Source organism: Lactuca serriola, chromosome 5 (assembly GCF_051521515.1).
Source record: "Lactuca serriola cultivar US96UC23 chromosome 5, Lser_US96UC23_V15, whole genome shotgun sequence".
Taxonomy (NCBI): domain Eukaryota; kingdom Viridiplantae; phylum Streptophyta; class Magnoliopsida; order Asterales; family Asteraceae; genus Lactuca; species Lactuca serriola.
The window spans coordinates 81,052,745-81,059,870 of NC_136412.1; the positions used below are offsets into that span (position 1 = coordinate 81,052,745).

At 39.6% G+C, this 7,126-nt stretch overlaps 1 long non-coding RNA gene across 1 annotated transcript; it reads right to left on the minus strand.

Annotated features, from left to right (window-relative positions):
• Positions 1 to 2,526: 2,526 nt before the first annotated feature.
• On the minus strand, positions 2,527 to 6,564 carry LOC145051607 (uncharacterized). The gene is made up of 2 exons (XR_013683726.1): positions 6,454 to 6,564; positions 2,527 to 2,689 (listed from the first exon to the last, which is right to left on the minus strand). It is a non-coding gene; the product is annotated as an uncharacterized LOC145051607 (long non-coding RNA).
• Positions 6,565 to 7,126: the final 562 nt, after the last annotated feature.

A 7,126-nucleotide genomic window follows, 5' to 3' on the forward strand; every position in this document is an offset into this window, starting at 1 on the left:
TTCCGGTCCACATCGCAATGCCTTCCGGCCCACAACATGTAATGCCTTCCGGCCCACAACATATAATGCCTTCCGGCCCACAACATATAATGCCTTCCGGCCCATATTCCGCAATATCATAACAACAGACACTACCCGGATTTCCATCCGATAAAGGGTCGGCCTTGGTGCCTTAAACCCTATTGATATAGTGAGGATAACTCACCTCGAAACTACCGACTGAACAGATAACCCAAGCTGCTCCGATCACTGATACGATCTCCACCTCTGGAAACCACTGGTCAACCCTTGGTCAAAGACAAGGTCAAAGTCAACCCCTGACTTACCCTACTCGCCGAGTCAACCCGATGACTCGCCGAGTTCCCATACTCAGAGCCCACTCAATCTGCGACCTAACTCGCCGAGTCACCCCGAGACTCGCCGAGTCCCACAACTTCTGAGTCCTCTCGCACACAACTCACCGAGTCATCCCTTGACTCGCCGGTTCTCGACTCAACCAGAAAATATCGAAACTCTTCGACAAGACTCGCCGAGCCTAAGAACAGACTCGCCGAGTCTAAGGCTATCTTCAACCTACTCGCCGTGTTGTTCATACAACTCGCCAAGTTCCAGGTCATCTTCATCCGACTCGCCGAGTTGTTCTTCCAACTCGCCGAGTCCCAGCTCATCTTCAAGCAACTCGTCGAGTACACCCATGTGACTCGCCGAGTACCACCGGTCTGAGTCCATTCAGAAGCATTCCAAGCCATGCAATTGCTCCAAAACATAGATCTAGCCTCCTACCACTCATCCATCACGTAAAGTGGCAAACTTTACGTGAATCCTAAGAGATCTAGGCCATTTGCACATTGGTTTAGGGTTTGGGACATGTAAGCTTCACTAAACACTCCAACACAGGGACTTTCATGCTCTCTGATTCTTCTCCATTCCAGATCTGAGGTAGCAACCTCAGATCTAACCTCTAGACTTCCAATTACATCCATAGACAAGTTCCCACAAACCCCAAAATGAAGAAACAACATATCAACAGTCCAAGAACGAGATATTACCTCCAATGGACGCCCCAACTGCAATGTAATTCGAATCCAAGAAAATCCCCTTGCTCCAAGCCTTCAATCTCTCAAAATTCCTTCAATAATCATCTCCTTCAAGCTCCCAATTGAGATATGATCACTCACACACGAAGGCTAAGGGTTTCTGGACTTAGAGATGAATAAAGAGGCTGAGAGTGGGCTGTTATGTTCTTTATATAGGGCTCAACCCCGGGAATTAGGGTTTTCTCCACTCAGCGCCTACTCGTCGAGTCCTCCTTACTGACTCGCTGAGTTGGCTACTTAACAGGCGACCCAGTCGTGACTGTACTCACCGAGTCCATCCATGGACTCGCCGAGTCACTCTTCCACAACTTACTCTTTTAGCCCTTCAACTCTACTCTTGATATTTCGGGATGTTACATCTACCAAGTCAGGGCTTTATCGGTGAAGGTGCAGGCGGCGACCTTCACCTTATCAGATTCAGAGCAGGCAAAGATTTCGAAAATAGATTCGATTTTCTCGAACCATCGAGTTAGGTTAATGACAACTCCAGTGTCATCGAAAGATGTGGGTTTCGCGTTCATAAAGTCTTTATTGGAACACTCCTTCCGGTGTCCCTGGCTACCTTCCTAGTCTTGGGGCTGAGTACCACCTCCTAACCCGCCTGAACCATCGGGGTTCATTTGCGACATGGCAGCTGCCACAGCAGCAGCAACAGCTGCTTGGAACATGGCGGGATCAAATGGAGTGGGAGGTGGTGGTGGAGGAGGATTGTTGTTCTTTGAGCTCGGTCTTTTCTTTGGATTCATCTTGATCTATAATTAGCTAGGAAAGAGAGGATCATAAGTCCTCTGAATTGAATCAAGAGATATGGAACAAGAGATATCTCATTATGACAGGTATAATGATCTACTAAGCGATAAAACAGGAAGGAGTTATCAAAGCAGATAAAATATCGCTAAGGAAGGGATGAGTAGCAATACTCGAAACGAACTTCTACAACGTATTCGGCTTTGGCTAAAATACTCCCATAGTATTTTATGTTTCGCTGCGACGATGGCTCATTGTTTGGATACTAGGTAAGTTTCAGGCATGCTGCACACCACAGTCACTCCCAAGCACATGTTGGTCGTGTCTCGAATGAATATAGTTGATCAGGCTAGATTGACCCTAGACACGACTACATAACTGCCCTGGTTTAACCGCAGTGTACAATACCCAATTACTTATGTTTTGTTCTACTCGAGGTTACGGTCTCTGACGTTTAGGTATTCTTGTATACTTTTGAAAATACTTATATTTTAAAGTATACTTTTAGTTCAGAGCACTTCGGCCCATTAGTGTTTATAGTCTTATACCATGTAAGGTTTGGTATACTTAGTTCACTATAAACAAGGGCTTTTATACCAATCTGTCACACCCTGAAACAGATGGCGGAAACGTTCCCGGGCGGAGGACGTCATGTAGTATCACAACCAATGTACATAGTAAGCGTAGTAAACACAACCATTATATTACATAGAAGTATTTACATTTGTTTGAAAACAAAGTTATACATGTTTATATATACATCCCAAAATGAACAAAAGTTAAGACGTGACTTCTAAACGCTCCGACTTCTCCAAAAGATCATGTGGTACCTGTCTAATGTGGACCTGAAAAGACAAGCAGTTTGAAAATCAGCATAAAGCTGGTGAGTTCATAAGCAGTTTGTTTTATGAAAATGAACAAGTTTCCTTTGGTTTTCTGAAAAAGTTGTCATCCAAGAAAATCCCATATTTTCTTATAAGAAAAGTCTAGTTATCCAATGTTACCCAGTTTGGTTAAGAACAGTTAAGTTATCCCAGGAAAAACCCTTATTTTCCAAAAAGTTGGTGGCTGGTTATCGATCTGGAATGAAGTGTACAAGTATCTACCATACTTGCAATGTTAAGATAAGTATTCTGAAAACCTGGTTATCCTTGTAAAGTGTATTAGTTTTAACACGTATATAATACTAATAAGTAGGAAGTAAACTAGTTACTAGGTTCATTATTACTAACAAGTAAATCTCTGTTATCTAAACTACGAGTTCCATAACCATATGATAGACTAGATATGGCGATAAGAAGTCCAATATCATTTTATGACTTTTGTCACCCTTGGACCTTTCGGTCCGACTGTAGCTAGCAGCCAGGTGCGGGGTAGTCAGCCCCGTATAGATCTATACACTCAAGTCATGTTCTCCCTCCTTGAGATTCTAGTTACAGGGGTGGTCCTCCACTCGCGTATCTCTGTGGAGTGTTTCAGAGGACGTGTCTCCAATTTTTAAGAATAAAAAATTTACAAGTAATAATGTGGAAAACCCTATTACAAAAAGGTGGTCCTCCACTCGCGTATCTCTGTAGAGTGTTACCGAGGACAAATCAAAAGTACTAAGCTAATGCTTTTAATAGAAAAGATGTGGAAAATCATTTGTGAAATATAAAATATAACATTTTATAACGGGTCTCATAAACAGTTTGAAAACTAACTCTGCAAGTTAAACAGTTGGTTAATACGGATTTCTGTGTTAAAAGCATACGAAATATGAAACATTTCAAATGAAATAATAAGTTTGAGTACAAGATTTCTTTTTACTTTTGCTTGTATTCCCCCCTAAAAACACTAAAAACACGGAAAAAAGGTGTAGGGGTATGAACTCACCAGACGAGAAATGTGTCGGCTAGGATGCTAAGTGTCAGTTCGCGGCTTGGGTACACGCGAGGTTCCTATGTAATATGAAGAGATACATAATTGTATCTAATTAGACTTTGAACTACTAATTAGATAAGAATATACACTCCGAGGCACGAAAACACTTCATTTCAAGTGTTAAGAGTGATCAGGGTAGCATCTAAGGGGGTGTATGGACTAAATATGGAGTTTGCTCTTCAAGAGTAAACTCCAAATGGAGATTACGGCCCTAAGACCATATCCTCATGAGTTTACAGCCATAAACTCATGGGTGGTGGATTCTTGGGTGCTTAATGGCCTTACAACATTTGTGGGGTGATGCTAGGTTTAGTTCTAAGGCTATGGAAGGGGATTTGATCAACATATGGACCATTTAAGGAGTTTCGTGTACCCATTCCTTATGTGTTTTGGTGTCCCTAGGTTAAGTACAGGTGTTTCTAGTCCAAAATACAAGCCATGGATGGAAGTTAGGGCACCATTTGACCACCTTATAGGAGTTTATGGCCCAGGAACCATTCCTTGGGGGGTTTACGGCCGTAATCTCCTAAAGGGATGGTTTCTTGCATGTTTAAGGTCCCTAACACAATGGTGGTTGATCCTAGACATTATTCCAAGGCATATGAGGTGTTTAAGGGGCATCTTAACACCTTAAAAGGTGTTTACGACCTAAGAAAGGGTGTTTACGGTCCAAGCATGTTCTTGGGCCGTAAACCCATGTTTACCCCTCAAATGTTAAGGTTTTGGTGTTCTAAGTCCATTCTTGTAAGCCCCTAAGTCATATCTAAGCTCCAGAAGTGGTTTGGAAGGGTTTTGGGGCTCCAAAACCCTATTTATGTGTGTTTACGGTTTGGGGCTGTTCTTCGGCTGTAAACTCAAGTTCTTGGTCCTTTTTCATGATTTAAACACGAATTTGAAAACCAAACATGTTATACTATGAGCTAGGATGGATTTCTTACCAAATTTGAGCTTGAAATGGGTGATTTTTGGATCAAAGATTGAGTTTGTAGAGAGAGAGTAGAGAGAGAGAGGGAAAAGGATTCAAATAAGGTCCTTTCAACCTTAAATATGGTTTGAATTTGAGACCCGATGGAAATCTACCCGATACTGACATTAAATGAGGCTTATGGTCGTACCCAATTTAGTTGTTGTAACCCGACGTGGTCGAAACTAAAAATTTTCCAAATAATAATTTGGGGCGTTTTCACTTGTTTCAAAAGGGTTTAGACACTTATGAGGTTAAAATAAAAGTCTTAAATTAAATGACCTAATTCAAGATGTAATTGAACAAATCGATAATGACGAGTTTTATTGACAAATACGGGTTACAGCGATGGAATAAACTTCGGGTTGTCACACCTAGGGCCTAGTGAGTTCGTGGTTTTCATGCATATTGACGTCAATAAAATAAAAATAATGCAACAAATTATCAAATATAATTTTTTTCATTTCTTTCCACCCTTGGTGACACACTAGGGAACTACTGTCATTTTCTCAGGGAACAAGTCCCTCTGTCGGGCACAACAAATATGCTTACGACTAGTTAATCAGAGTGTAAGCTCTTTGCCGTGTACTGACACCCCGTACGATGACTAATAAAAAGATCATGTAGTTAGTACACCCGTTCACTATTTATATTTCACCCACCCTTTTCACCCTTTTACATGTAATAATTCATAAAATTCACACAAATATTCATAGCAATAACAATGGTAACATGTAACTGCAAATAAATTAGAATCAACTTTTCATGCAAGCAACCACAAAATTCACACGAAACTCACATCGTTGGTGTTAGGTCTTAACCAGAACTTGTCACGTTACACGCACCCTACATTTAACCAACATATTTTCCAAGGCTTCAATCTTAGGAAACATCATATGCGACCATTTTGGTTCCATTATCCACGTGTTTCGTTCGACCAAAATAGTGATTGTTATTTAATTATGTTGAATAGGATGTTTATAATAACCTTCTCGAGAAATATATAATTAAATTACAAGCTTTCACCTTTAATCATTAATATTGAAAAATACTTAATATAACGATAAATAATGTATTTCTTCGAAAAATGGTATTCCGATAAATAATGTATTTCTTCGAAAAATGGTATTCCCATAATTATAACGCATTTGAACAAAAAGAAAAGAAAACATATGGTAAACATATTTGATATCTTTGTAGGTTCCAAATTAACCATTTGTAAGTTGGAAATAAAGAAATGGCAAGTCATAAAAAAACAAAGGGCCACATATGCAATATGTGGTTTCGAAGAATAAGTCAGGTGAGAGACTTTGACCAACTACCTTTGACACTCTTTATGGATTTTTTTTATTTTTTTTTTATTGAATGTTATACTGAACAAACAGCCCGACGTCTTTCTCTTCTTAACCCGTTCACTATTTCTTTTCCACCATTTTTACAGAAAAACTGAAGCTTTGATTTAAACCAATATAATGGCAAATAAATATGTAAAATCACTTCTAATTATCTCCGTATCGTACAAACATATACCCATAAGCAATTTTCAGTAACTCACCCAGGTAAGGCATATTCATTTTCTTTTTCAAGAACCTAACATTCTAATTTTTTATCAATTGAATCACTATTGGCCCGAACAGAAACGTGATATGGAACCAAAACACATAATAGAATCAGGCAAACCTAATCAAGCAACTTAATCAAGCTTAAATCGAGTGGTCATACCTTAATTTCAAGCACAACCCCGAAAATCCTTCAAGAACTTCCAATCCCAATTTCTCCTTCAATTCCCAGTCGATTTCCAAAATTCTTGTGGGGTTTCCACTCGATTTTACATGCTCTATATACTGCCTAGATGCTTAACTAATGAAACTCTTCCACTAGCTCGAATTTACTGCCTAATCAAAGTGACGTTTTTTTTTCTTTTAGATATTAAGCCTCATAATTGGTCACTAATTGCATCATTAACTATGAACTAGTCATTATTCTATTAATATATTTTGATCATATTTTTATTTTATTTATTTTGATACGAATTATTACAAAATTCCCCCCTTAGAAAAATTCGGTCCTCGGAATTTGAATTAATGAAACAAGTGAGGGTATTTAGTCTTCATATCTCGCTCGGTCTCCCATATTGCATATGAACCTTTGTGATACTTCCACCAGTGGTATCTCCACATTCCTTAATTTTTTGACCTTTCGACCTATAATCGCGACAGGTTCTTCTGTATATCGTAGCTTCACATCAACCTTAATTTCTTGAAGTGGCACTTCCATGGCGACATCTGCTAGACACTTCTTCAGGTTAGAGACATGGAACATGCTATGAATTCCATGCATTTCCCTTGATACTCCAATCGATAGGCCACCTCTCCCGCCCGTTCCTTAATTATGA